At 32.4% G+C, this 15,417-nt stretch overlaps 1 long non-coding RNA gene across 1 annotated transcript; it reads right to left on the reverse strand.

The window, feature by feature from the left end:
• Positions 1-5,543: 5,543 nt before the first annotated feature.
• Positions 5,544-13,078, reverse strand: LOC114306691 (uncharacterized). The gene is made up of 4 exons (XR_014338203.1): positions 12,892-13,078; positions 11,963-12,014; positions 9,777-10,445; positions 5,544-6,499 (listed from the first exon to the last, which is right to left on the reverse strand). It is a non-coding gene; the product is annotated as an uncharacterized LOC114306691 (long non-coding RNA).
• Between the last annotated feature and the right edge of the window lie 2,339 nt (positions 13,079-15,417).

Consider the following 15,417-nt stretch of genomic DNA (forward strand, 5'->3'; position numbering starts at 1 on the left):
AAAATAAATTTTTTAATTTAAAAAGTAAATATAGACTATATATATTATTGGATAAATTACACTGACACCCCTTGAAGTTTATAATTATTACAGTTCATCCCCTCACATTTAGAAAATTACACTGACCTCCCTGTTGATTTAGGGGTGGTTTGAGATGATCTAAACAAGTGTACTTTTGACTTTTTGTAAAATATGGATTGGGTATGGGTTAAGTTTGAAGTGATGTGGTAAAGAGGTGATGTGACTTAAATAAGATAGTAACTTTTTGACTTTTTAACTTTTTTAGAGTACCCCAAACAATGCCTTAATTTTATATATGATAATCATTACGATGAGGGAGGGAATTGTTATTAAACTTTAAACCTCATGGGACAATCTGTAAAGAAACTTCAAATCTCATGGAGAGGGATGTAATTTTCAAAATGTAAGAGAGGAAACTGTAATAAATATAAACCTCATGGGGGTATCAATGTAACTTATCCATCATTATTCATTCAAATTCCAACCACAAACCTTCACAACCCTTCATTTTCTTCCGCATTAGGTGTCACCAGACGTCCGGCCGGTCAACAACAATTTTTTTTTTTTTTTTAAACATTAATCATGATTTTCTTCTCTAAAGATTTATCTCCAAAATATTTTCATCAAAAAATAATTTTTGTTTCATTAACAAGTATTTAATTTTAAAATTTTTGTAAAATATATTCAATATTATACTCATTTTAAAGGTATGATTTCATATTTTTTAATGATGTCAATTTTATAAAAATTAAATTTACATATTAAAAGTGATTTGTAATATAATAAAAAATATAGAATGAATAGTACTTTGGAGGGGATCCTCTATTTTTTATCCTCTCTCCAAATAAAAAATAGAGGATCAACTCATCCTCTTCCCAAATAGAGACGGATTTAGAGGATGAGTTGAAAGAAAAAATCTTTCATATTTAAAGTAATGGAGGTTGCATTGGAAATGCTCTTAAGTCTACTAAATATTGATTTTGTGTTTTTATGATATATTATTTTTTTTATAAATGAAGAAAAGATAATAAGAAATATTTTAGAAATTTTAGATTTTTTAGGTAATTGTTCTTGTAAATTTAATACTTATACTTTTTTACATTAATTTTTATAATTTTTTTTATCCAAGTTTTGTGGGCTTATCTAATTAAAAAGGTTTTTGTAAAAATATACCTTTAGGTTGTGTTTGGTTCATGAATTTGTGAAAAAATTTGGAAAAGTAAAAATAAAGCTAAGTGAAATGTGAATAAAGTGTATCTATATTTTACCTAACTTTATTTATTTATTTGTATATTTATTTTTATCAACAAAAAAGAAACATTTATTGATGAAAACCAATGCAAAATATATGGACATTACATCAATAGGAGAACGCGGGGGGGGGGGGGGGGGGTGTTTATTCGCACATATCATCATGGCTAAACTTTCAAATTCTAACTAAATTAACACTAAGAAGCTAGCACAATCAATATGACTGCACCAACACAAGGGTTGGTGAGGAACCAATCAAAATACCAGCAATGAACACCTCCATGAACGAGAAAAACGTACACAAAACATACTAGCTAACCACACACTAACCACTAGCTACACCCAAACAATAACCTCATGGACATAACCTAATTTGATTCAGATTTTCCACAATATCATGCACTGAATAGGGGACATTAGTCAGATTAGACTTAACCCACTTAATAGGAATATTATATTTCATTTAATTTCACATACTTTTTCTTTTTTATTTTCAATATCATGCATTGAATAGGGGAGGGCGCCGCACATATCATCATGGTTGAACTTTCAAATTCCAACTAAATTAACACTAAGAAGCTAGCACAATCAATATGACTGCACCAATGCAAGGGTTGGTGAGGAACCAATCAAAATACCAGCAATGAACACCTCCATGAACGAAAAAAACATACACAAAACATACTAGCTAACCACACACTAACCACTAGCTACACCCAAACAATCACCTCATGGACATAACCTAATTTGATTCAGATTTTCCACAATATCATGCACTGAATAGGGGACATTAGTCAGATTAGACTTAACCCACTTAAATGGAATATTATATTTCACTTAATTTCACATATTTTTTCTTTTTTATTTTCAAAATTTTTTTTCAAATTTATGAACTAAATATCGTCTTAGACATCTAACATGAATTCTCGCAAATTTTAATGTGGCATAGCGATTCTTAATTAAAGAGTGGCCTTTAAAGCAGAGAAGAAATCAGAATGATCGCATGAAACAATTAATTGGAAACAACTCTTCTGCATTAATATTGCAAAAATAAATGAAATGTTTTGCTAAAAATGTTAGTGCCTGAAACTTTAATGAATCCCAACTCCACTGGACCACTACCTTAAATCGCTTCTTAGCACAACAGTAATAATAATAAATACCATACCCAAAAAAAAATTAATAATAATAATAGAAAGTAAAAGTATCTCGTACTGCCTTTACTGGTTAGGTGGCCTTTTGGTCTGGTTAAGTTACATTGATAACTCATCATGAATGAGCAGAGAGTGTTTTTTAAGTTATGGCTAAAAGCATAGCTCTCGTAGGATTTTCAGTGTGTTATAAAGTTTTAAAATGCATATATATATGGCTCTCAGTTCCTTCTGTGCTATAAAGATGATCCTTAAAGATACATTAAGATCGAGGGAGATTCAGTTAGTAATGACTCTTTCCATGAACTCAAGATGGTGGTGTTTGAACACAAATTAGGAAAGAGCCATTCTCATGTTGATTGTTTTCCCCAAAATATTGGTTGAAAATTTCAAAATTTGTAAGAGGAAATTTCCAGCGCCTTACTAATTTAATAGAAAGTAAAGGGCTTGAAAGCTTACTTTATTATTATGACAAGGGCAAAGGCCCTTTTTATAGATTAAGAGGTGAAAGGTACCTTCTAACTCAGCTTCATCATCTAGCTCCAGCAATTCAAGAAAACATTTCCTGCAAAGTACTTTCCGGATTTTTTATTAATTAAAAAATCTCTCCTAAACGATGAAATAAATATCGCAAATGAAATTTATTTATTGGGCATATGTTTTGAAGAGGTGAGGGTGGATGTAGGAGTGGGGTGGGGTAGGGGTCCGGGCTCAGGCCGGCCCATGGCAGATTGTGTGAGCTATTGTCTTTTGGTCGGGGTCCGGCCGGGTCAGCCCTTGGACCAAAAAGTGGCACCCATCCACTTAGATTAGGGCCTAGGGCTGGGCCGTGAGCCTGGCTTAGCCGACATTTTTTTTTTATATACAAAAAATAAACGATAAATATATTATGTATACAGATTATTTATGAGAGATAAAAAATAAAAGAAAAATTATATTAGAGTATTTTAGTTTGGTTATATTTCTTGTGGTGGTATTTAAATTTTAGTTTGATAATGAACTTATAACTAAAATGGTGCGTTTGTTTGGACGGACTGGATAAGGGGGGATTGTAATCCATCGGACTATTAGTCCTGGGATATATTGCCCCGAGACTATTTGATTGGACTAAATTTGTATCCTATGTTTGTTTAGCCGTGTGATTAGATGTCTAGATTGGACTATTTTTAGTTATCCAATGTTTGTTTTGTAATATTATGGAGAAGGATAAATGCTCAAATGACTATTTTATTATTTTCAATTATTTACTAAGTAATAGCAATATTAAACATAGCTTTAATATTTTAATTATTTTTAGCTAGATTAAATAAAAATTTATTTTATTTTATTTTTTGCACAATATTTTAATTTATTATTTTCAATTAAATGAAATTTATAATTTATATTTTTTATTTAATATATAATTTTAAATTAACGGCAATAAAAAATAATTTTATTTAATATATAAATTAAATTTTCAACAACACAAAAAAATTTAATTTATAAGGCCATGATTTATAATTTATTATTTTTAAATAAATTTAATTTATAATTTATATTTTTTATTTAATATATAATTTTAAATTAACAACACTAAAAAAATAATTTAATTTAATATGTAAATTTAATTTTTTAACAACACTAAAAAAAATTAAATTATAAGGCCATAATTTATAATTTATTATTTTTAATTAAATTTAATTTATAATTTATAATTAAAATTTTTTATTTAATATATAATTTTAAATTAACAATGCTAAAAAAATAATTTATAAATGTTCAAAAGACTATTTTATCCTTTTCTAATTGTTTGCTAAGTAATAGCATGGAGGGTAAAATAGACATTTCACAAAATAATCCCATGGGATATCAATCCCATGATTTTTATCCCACCTCCCCCCATGGGATAGAATGGTCCCATATTTGTGGGACTAATAGCCCAGAGCAAAAAAAATGAAACAAACAATAAACTATTAGTCCGGTGGGACTAATAATCCAATCCCACCTCCTAATCCTTCAAAACAAACACACCCAAAATGTATAAAATTATGTCATTTTTTTTCTTTTCGAAAGACTAATTTTATATATATCAAAATAAAACTTGCAATATTACAATTATTAAATTAAATAGATAACATTTATTGAATGAATAATTTTTATTTCAAAATGAAATAAAGTATTACAAAAATTTATATCATTAAATAAAAATATATATAGATTATGGATGATAGTAATGCAATTGTATCATTATAGGTTAAGTACATCCCAACTAGATTAACACTTACTAGCTTACCAATCATTTGCATTATACTCCAGCTCAATAATCTAATACAAAAAAATTAATGAAATGAAATAGTGAAAAATAAATTGTTTATTAATCATCGGAAGAGGCAGACAATTCACTCGCGTTGCCTGAGGATATGTCATTCAAATCAATTTGAATTATCTCATTTTCATTATAATTTTGTCTTCTCATAAACGCATACATATGATCTTTGAATATCATCAGTGCTTCAACCATTTGCGGTGAAAACCTACTGCAGTAATCGTTCAGCACCCGTTCACCAGCACTAAAAGCTGTTTCAGAAACAATTGTAGAAATAGCAACGGTTAGTATATCATAAGCCATCTGTAAAAGCACAGGCCACATAGGTGCGTTTTGTTTCCACTAATTTAAAATATCAAAATCTTTGGTATCATCCATAGGTGGGCTACCCAAATAATGTTGAAATTCAGAATTACTTACGCTTGTATGTTGAGATATTCTTATACTTTTCATTACTGAAAAACACTTAATCTTCTGCCTCGAGATGAGGTTGTTGGTGTAGTGTGTATAAGTGTATTTGCAGATGCAGCTGCCCTGTATTCTTTAAATAATGTTTTGCATATGTTCATAATACGGGTAAATTGCTTTTGATTAGTGAAAATATGTCCTAAAAATTATTGTAAACCAATTTCTCTACACCTAGGATCAATTATTATGCCTAAACCTAAAAATGAGGCAATGGATCAAAATATTTATCAATTTTTTCTTTCATGCAGTAATAATGGTTACTACAACAAAAAAGGAATTTGTTGATAGACTGATTTTGTCTCCAAACATCAAATTTTTGTGACCAAAGAGATCTGTGACAAAAAAAAAAATTTGTCACCATGTTTGTTGCCCATATGTTGTCGCTGAAAGTACCTGGTGATGAAAAATAGTTTTGTCGCCTCTTTTTTATTTTTGGCGACGAAATTTTTCATCTCCAAATGTTGCATTTTTCGTCCTCTATAACATCAATTTCGTCACTAGAATTAGGCAAGATTTTATTTTAATTGTTTTGGCGACGAAATATTTCATCACCAAATAGGTTTTAGTGACAAAATTTATCCTCACCAATGATATAGATTAAGTTGACAAAAAAATTCATCACTAAAATGAGCACAAAAGAAAATTCTTCAATGACAAAAAACATTTTGTCGCCAAATATTTCAATTTAGCAACAAAATATTAAGCAAATATGACAAAATTATTTGTTTGGTACTATATCATTAGTGACAAAATTATTCGTCATGTTATTTGAAAACTAATAGCACCATTTTTTTTCGTCACTAAAAATATTTTAAAAATTTTAAAATGAGGGTAATATTTTCAATTTAAAATTTTTCTTTTCACCAAAACTTCCCTGCGCATTTCAATAACCTGTTCAATAAAATATCTATTACAAATCAATACAAAAATCTGTTTATTTTCATAAACACCACAGTCAAATTTCAACACAATATCCACAAAAATACAATATCAACTGCATGCGGATTACCAAACATGTTTCCTAATATCCACAAAAAACATATCTACTAATATCCACAAAAATACAATATCAACCGCATGTGGATTACCAAACACGTCTCCTAATATCCAAAAAAAACATGTTTACTAATATCCATAAAAATATAAAATCAAGTACGAATTACCAAACATATCTTGTAATACCCACAAAAATATAAAATTTATAACGCGACCAAAACACATGTAAGGTAATATGAATAAAAACACAAAATGAGCTAGCTTTTGCTCTCCAAATTACCCAACATGTCCATATCTAATCTCGAATCTTCAACAAAACAAAACACACACAAAAAACACAAAAAAACACAAAAAAAGAAAAAAGAAAAAAAGATGCAAATTAGACAATTATTATCTTATCAATTAAATATGCAATTTAACATGCATTTTTCCACTTAGTTTTGAAATCTAGAGTCCCGTGCTAGCTCCGTAAGTTTCCACAACTTACATTGGTCCCTCCTGAAGTGTTTGAGGTATTCCCCGGGTCTTCTCGTGCCTGTTACATAATTTTGGCTCCCGATGGCCTATTTACAAGCTTAGGTGTTGGAAAAATGCATTTTTTGATGTAGTTTTCAAACAGAAAGTCTCGTGCTAGTTCTGTAAGTTTACACAAGTTACAATGGTCACTTCTGAAGTGTTTAAGGTGTTCCCTAGGCCTTCTCGTGGTTGTTTAACGATTTTAGCCCCCGATGACCTATTTTTAAGCTTAAGTGTTGAAAAAGTACATTTTTTGACTTAGTTTTCAAGCTGGGAGTCCCGTGCTAGTTCAGTAAGTTTTCACAACTTACATTGGTCCCTCCTGAAGTGTTTGAGGTATTCCCCGGGTCTTCTCATGCCTATTACACAATTTTGGCTCCTGATGGCCTATTTACAAGCTTAAGTGTTGGAAAAATGCATTTTTTGATGTAGTTTTCAAACCGGAAGTCTCGTGCTAGTTCTGTAAGTTTACACAAGTTACAATGGTCACTTCTGAAGTGTTTGAGGTGTTCCCTAGGACTTCTCGTGGTTGTTTAACGATTTTAGCCCCCGATGACCTATTTTCAAGCTTAAGTGTTGAAAAAGTGCATTTTTTGACTTAGTTTTCAAGCTGGGAGTCCCGTGCTAGTTCCGTAAGTTTCCATAACTTACATGGGTCTCTCCCAAAGTGTTTGAGGTGTTCCCCAGGCTTTTCTCATGGATGTTACGTGATTTTAGCTCCAGATGGCCTATTTTTAAGCTTTAGTGTTGGAAAATACGTTTTTAGATTTAGTTTTCAAACCGGAAGTCCTGTGCTAGTTCTGTAACTTTACACAAGTTATAATGGTCCCTTTCGAGGTGTTTGAGGTGTTTCCCAAGCCTTCTCGTGGTTGTTTCATGATTTTGGACCTCGATAACCTATTTCCAAGCTTAAGAGTTGGAAAAGTGCCTTTTTTGACTTAGTTTTCAAACTGAGAGTCCCGTGCTAATTCCGTAAGTTTTCACAACTTACATTGGTCCATACCGAGGTATTTGAGGTGTTCCCCTGGCCTTCCCATGCCTATTACACGATTTTGGCCCCCCGATGGCCTATTTACAAGCTTAACTGTTGAAAAAATGCATTTTTCGACCTAGTTTTCAAATCGGTAGTCCCGTGCTAGTTCTATAAGTTTACAAAAGTTACAATGGTCACTTCCATGGTGTTTGAGGTGTTCCCCGGGCCTTCTCATGTTGTTTAACAATTTTGTCCCATGATGGCCTATTTTCAAGCTTTAGTGTTGAAAAGTGTATTTTTTTTTACTTAGTTTTCAAACCGGGAGTGCCATGTTAATTCTGTAAGTTTTCATTACTTACATTGGTCCCTCCCAAAGTGTTTAAGGTGTTCTCTGAACTTTCTCGTGGCTGTTACACGATTTTGGCCCCCAATGGCCTATTTTCAAGCTTCAGTGTCGGAAAAATGGATTTTTAGATTTAGTTTTCAAACCGGGAATCCCATGCTAGTTTTGTAAGTTCACACAAGTTACAATGGTCCCTTCCGAGGTGATTGAGGTATTCCCCGTGCCTTCCCATGATTGTTTCATGATTTTGTCCCTCGATGGCCTATTTTCAAGCTTAAGAGTTGGAAAATTGCCTTTTTTGACTTAGTTTTCAAACTGGGAGTCCCGTGCTACTTCCATAAGTTTCCACAACACACATTGGTTCCTCCCGATGTGTTTTAGGTGTTTTTCATGCCTTTTCGTGACTGTTACATGATTTTGGCCCCCGATGGCTTATTTTCAAGCTTAAGTGTAAGAAAAGTGTATTTTTCGACTTAGTTTCAAAACCGGAAGTCCTGTGCTAGTTCCGTAAGTTTTCACAACTTACATTGGTCTCTTTTGAAGTTTTTGAGGTGTTCCCTAGGCCTTCTCGTGAGTGTTACACGATTTTGGCCCCCAATGGCCTATTTTTAAGTTTAAGTGTTAGAAAAATATATTTTTCGACTTTGTTTTCAAATTGGGAGTCCCGTGCTAGTTCCGTAAGTTTCAACAACTTACATTGGTCCCTCCCAAGGTCTTTGAGGTGTTCCCCAAGCCTTCTAGTGACTGTTATACGATTTTGGCCCCCAATGGCCTATTTTCAAGCTTAAGTGTTAGAAAAGTGCATTTTGCGACTTAGTTTTCAAACCGGGAGTCCCGTGCCAGTTCCGTAAGTTTCAACAACTTACATTGGTTTCTCCCGAGGTGTTTGAGGTGTTCCCCAGAACTTCCCGTAGCTGTTACATGATTTTGGCCCCTGATGGCCTGTTTTCATGCTTAAGTGTGAGAAAAATGCATTTTTCGACTTAGTTTTCAAACCAGGAGTCCTATGCTAGTTCCGTAAGTTTCCACAACTTACATTGGTCCCTCCTGAGGTGTTTGAGGTGTTTCCTAGACCTTCTCATGACTGTTACACGATTTTGATCCCCGACGGCCTATTTTCAAGCTAAGTGTCAAAAAAGTACATTTTTTGACTTAGTTTTCAAGTCGGGAGTCCCATGCTAGTTCCATAAGTTTTCGTAACTTACATTGGTCCCTCTCAAAATGTTTGAGGTGTTCTCTAGGGCCTTCTCATGACGGTGACACGATTTTTGCCCCCGATGAGCTATTTTCAAGCTTAAGTGTTAGAAAAGTGCATTTTTCTACTTAGTTTTCAATCCGAGAGTCCCATGTTAGTTCCATAAGTTTCATTAACTCACATTAGTCCCACCCAAGGTGTTTGAGGTGATCCCCACGTCTTCTCGTGACTGTTACACAATTTTAGCCCCCGATGGCCTATTATCAAGCTTAAGTGTTGGAAAAGTACATTGTTTGACTTAGTTTCGTGCCTAAGTGTTGGAATAGTGCAAATTTCAAAGTAGTTTTTAAATCGGGGAGCCACATGCTTGTTTGGTAAGTTTGCACAACTTATGTTGCTCCATCTCAAGTTGTTTGTGATGTTTCCTGGGCCTTTACATGCTTATTTTACTATTTTCCCGAGACCTTTTGTGCCTAAATGTCAAAGTAGTTTTTTATTCTACCCTAGTTGGAAAAGAAATCTTCTACTAAATTAACATAGAAACATAATATACTAACCAAGAAGTGAAAGGTAGAAGATTTTCGAAAGCAAGGTTAAGACGATTGCCAAAAATAGACACACTTTCCTTGTTAGAACCAGTAAGATTTAGTGAATGCTTCCCCATTGCAAGTGTGTCAAACCTGGCATACACCTGTTATAAAGAAATGTGTTACTTGTGTCAAAAAATGTGCAAAGGTAATAAATCCAACACACAAATTCGAGATCAAATGTTTTGGAATAAGAACTGCTCTAATAGAATTATAAAAAGGTATAATATCTGATGTATGGGCTTCACAGAACACATTATATAAAATTACAAGAACGGTGACTATGAGGACAAGCCTTATACCCTGGACAAAAGATGCAACAACATGAAATGAGCTCCCACGCCATCATTTCCAAGAATAACTATAAGATGTCCCAGAAGAGTCTTCCTCATCTCTTTCACCAAATTGGATTTTGGCAATAGTATCAAAATGTAGAGGGTTCATTGAATAACATGGTGAACTAAGCAAGAAAATAAAGCACAGAAAAAAAGAAGAAGAAAACCTTGGCAGATTACAAATCAATAATATCAATTACATAGAGATAAAGCAAGTAAATTCAACGACCTCCACTATGAAGGAACAAGAAAGAAAATCATGAACTGCAAGCTTCCGATGTATAAGACAATGGAGGTATGGCACCTACAAAGAGAACTAGTTACAACATAACCTATACCAGTGCAAAAGAAAATCTTTAGAGTTGAAAGACAATAGTGAAAATACACAACCAATTTAGTAATAGCAAGACATAAATTGGTAAATGAAAATCTTATATTATGCAAATGATGAATATACGAAGCAGAGCATAAATATGCAAAAGCAACATAAAAGTTGCACTAAGGATTTAAATCTAAAGTTAATTATAATTTTTATCCAATGCATGATCTGACTTGATAGAAATTTAATTATCTGACATATCTTGAGAATCCTAATTACATTTGTCACTCCTAACTCATGGTTTTAGCTTAAACCAAAACTTGATGCTTTGAGAGATGTGGTGAACTATAGTTTTCATAAATTCTCTAAACTGAGGTAGCATGAATCAGTTGGAAAATTCAAAATTTAAAGGTTAAAGATTCATAGCTAATCTCAAGTCATAGAGATTGAAACTCTATCAAGCTAATTACTCTGTGATTATGACTCCATACTCCATTTAATTTAAAGTCCTTTCTTCTCAAACTAATGGTTTAATTCCAGTCCAACTGCCATTGTAATACCAAACATACCATCCTAATGGCACAATCATACGCCACTAACAAACACATGTCAAAAGTTTGATTGAGAGAGTTGCTAGATTTACCAGTCAGGTGGAACAATCTTCAATAGTGACAACAGGGGGGAAAAAAACAGGTGGTTCACTTAGATATCTCACTCCATTGAAACTGTGAAAATATTATAAATTTAATATTGAGTTGGTCGACTTTCTATAACATTATGTTGATCATTAAAACTATCAAGTTGCTCCATAATTCTAAAAAGAATCTCATCTCGATGGTTTTTAGGAAATATCCCTCCAAAAAATGTATGTATATATATTCTGGAATGCATAGACATGTTTAGAACTTGCTCTAAACAATAGGATCTTTTGATAAGGCAGAGCAGTAGTGCAACCACAGGCAGAACAGCAGTAGCTACAGCAGCCAACTGTAGCCAAAGCCACTACAGTTAGCTGCAGCCAAGGCCACAGTCCACAGACAGATCAACAACAATAGCCAACCACCAAGATCACAGTCCACAGACAGAGTAGCTAATACTCCAGCAGTTGCTGCATCACTAATATATCAAATTCAGGTACTTTTTCTTTCAAAGTGGAAATGGTCTGAATGGTTCTGAACTCCTAAATGACTGAAAACTTCACATCTTATGAGAACAAACTCATGAAACCTAGAGATTCATATCTTTTAAGAAACTGATTTATATTGATTTCCTTGTTGAGAAGCCAAATTGTGGATATTTTTATTTTTCCAAAAAAGGCATGCCCATTAGAAATATAATGAATCAATTATGTCTTACATGGATGGACTTTAATTGTTCCAAGTTATATGAATCATATCGAGACCCAAAGATGTTTTTAACTAAAGATGAAATATAGCATTTTAAGTTAGTGACATATTGGCTAAGCTCCAAACATTGTATACAACATACATACATATAAATACCTCTAAGTGAAGGGGGGTGCAGCTCATGAGACTCAAATCACTAAGCCAAGTCCTGTAATTGAGAAGCCCTTTTGATCATGGTATTTTTTTCTAATTTAATAAAAAAATAGCAATCCAAAAGCATAAAGTAGGCAACAAATTAATCATCATTTTAGTGGGTCATGCAAGAGTTCTTAAGTAAGCTAAGAAATTAAGTACTAAAATTCAAATAAAAATGAGGTACTAAGCATTATCCTCTGCTTTTGGGAATCAATTAATTGACTCAAGGTAGAACGAGATTGAAACAAACCCAAAATCACAAGAATTCCACTAAAAAAAATATCGAATTCAAAGAAAAACTGAAGTTATCAAGGTATCTTTTGACCTTCTTTACAAAAAATAAGCAAACAATGATTCAATGGAAGCTGCGTAAATGGCCAAATTCCACAACCCCAATACACAATCTTCTTCGTTCGACACAAATGCAGTCCTTGGGCCTATTTTCTAGAGGTAAGATTAGATTAACACGAACAAATAAGCAAACCCACTAAAAAGCGAGGCAAACCTAGAATTGGTAATGCAGCACCAATCAAATATTTGGCTTTCACAAGCGCTTACTAGCACAAATCAACCCAACAAGAAGAAAATCAAGACATGTGAATCGAAAAGAACAGTTATAAAACCCTAATAAAAATTAGCAAAGACATATATGACAGAGAATGAAATTCGAGTATCAAATCAGAAATTCAGAAAGGGTTTGTACCTATAGAGAGACTGATTGAAATGAAAAAAATCTAGAGAGAGAAAAAGAGAGGTGGGGGGGAAAGCACAGGGCCTGTTTGGGAATTTTGAAGAGGAAATTCAAAAATGGAGTGAATATGAAAGAGACAGAGAGAGAGACAGATAGAGAGAGACAGAGAAAGAGAGAGAGGGGGGGAATCCAAACATACCACAAGAATAGAACCGTCAATCGTCGCCGCCGCCAAACCAGTCTCGCCGCCGAATGGAGAGCACCGTTCCAAGTCAAAGTTCCGCACCGCACAAACCAATCTTTCCTTCGAACCCTCTCTCTTCTCCCTTTTTTCTACTAGGTTTTGCAGCTTACAAATTTCTATGTTCAGAAGCCAAAGTGTTCTTTAAAAAATTAGTAGCCTGTTTTTCATTGTGCCTAATTTCCGAAATTGGTGACAAAATTATTTTCTCACCAAAAGACAAAATTATTGACCACGAAAATATTTTTCTCACTAAATGATATTAAAATATTAAAAATTATTAGTGACAAAAATATATATGTCACTAATAATTTTATAATTGGTGACCAATTTTTTCCTCATCAAAAGTCTTAAAATTTTGGCGCCATTCAAAAAACTTAGCAGGAAAATCTTCGATGACAAAAAAATAAAAATAATGACGAAAAATAATTTCGTCACCTAATTTTTTTTATTATATATGTAGATTGGTAACGAAATTTTATTTTTCTCGCTAAAACTTGTACATTTGGAGACGAAATATTATTTTCTTCACTAAAAGGTACGTCGTTCGTGATACAATTTATTTTTGTCATTAGTTTTCATCTCCAAAGACTCTTTTTGTTGTAGTGGGTTACATAATATTCATTATCGATATGTTTTGCCAAACTTTCATTATTTCTGCTAACACATGTAAAACAAATGGTGAAGTAGGAATATATATATATATATATATATATAAGAAAATAATTTTGTTGCAGTATCAAAAACTTTTAGAAATTTTTTTATATAAGGCTATTTGGGGCCAATTAGGTTTTGTAAGAGTCAGTACTCCATCTATTGATATTGTTATAAAAAATAAATCTATTGCTTTTTCTTTGTTTATAAACTCTTTTTAACATATTATACATTGAATTCCAACTGCTGTCTATATCTAAAATTAATTTTTTAAATGGCATACCTTCTCGTTGACAAATTTTTTTATATTCCGAAATTCGATTAGCAGAAGACCTAATAGTAACAACTACATTTTTTTTATAACCAATACATCAGCCTCATATATATGCATAACTTCTTTAATAATCAAGTTTAAAATATAAGCACAACAACAAACATGAAATAAATCACTATTAACAAGTAATTATAAAGTTGATTGTAAATGAGCTATAGTCTTATTATAATATGTTGCATTATCTAAACTAATGGTAAATATTTTATTTTGCAAAGCCTATTCATATAGTACATTTCTTATTTCTACACCAAGCGAATGACCAATATATGGAAGTTCAACTAATCTAAATGAAATAATTCTCTTATTTAATTTCAAATCATTATTAATAAATACTTTGATATTCTAAACCATTATTTGACCACAAATCAGATATTAAACAAATTCTTCTATTCAAAGTTTTGAAGATGTCAGATAATTCATTTTTAAAATGCACAAATTTCTTTAAAATCCTATTTCTAGTAGTATTTCTTGAAAAATTTTGATATTGAGGTATAAAACTTTTGTAAACCATTTGTAAAAAATTGGGACATTCGCTAGTAGTAAAAGTATAACGCCATCAAATTATTTAAATGAAAACATTACTCATAATTTGTTTAACTCCAAATCATTGATCTTCAACTAATAACATTAATCTAGCACTCTATTTCTCATATTGATCTATAATCTAAAAAATACAAAATAAAAGTACAAATTTCATATTTAACTTTTAGTTACATCAACATTAGCATAGTTCAAGAAGTTAGAGGAGATAATATGAAAATGCCCTATAGACTTACAAATATCAAGGCCACATCTTGTTATAACAAAATGGACTCGCGGTCCCAAAATACATATGCTCGGAGCTTTGACAAAATACATCCGTGAGCTTTCGTGTTCCAACCAACACAAAAAATTCACATCTTTCTCACTAAGGTGGTGGCACATCACCAAATCCTGAAATGTTAGATAGGAGTGAGTTAGATGCTCGGTAGAAATACTTTTAATAAAGTATATAATTATTCAAAAATTCACATGGCATTATCACAACCAAACATATTTAATTCAACTCATAATATTAATTTAAGAAAGAATACATGAATTCATAACTTTCATAATTTCACAATTCAACATCAGGGGGTAAATATACCATGAAGTCCCTAAAGAGAGTCTCAATACATATATATACATAGGTTTATATCCAAAGCATCTCCACATTTGTCAGCTATTAATAGGGCAGGAAATGGGCACCCAAAATCATCCATTTTTTCACTTTTTTCGACTACAATATAGCAGGACCAGTGGACACTCAAAAATAGTTTCCTACATTCGTTCTGCAATAAGCTCAAGAAAGGGCAATTAAGCACCTAAACTTCCCCCCCCCCCCCTCGCCGCGGGTATCAACCACATACAACCCTTTCAAAAACTGACTCCCTACCTAGACTCACATGCTATTTACCACCTCCCCTTAAACAACTTTTCCAAGATTTCTATGTATTTATACATTCTTTAGGTAAAGG

This window comes from Camellia sinensis, chromosome 1, assembly GCF_055761805.1.
Source record: "Camellia sinensis isolate YWXY chromosome 1, ASM5576180v1, whole genome shotgun sequence".
Taxonomy (NCBI): domain Eukaryota; kingdom Viridiplantae; phylum Streptophyta; class Magnoliopsida; order Ericales; family Theaceae; genus Camellia; species Camellia sinensis.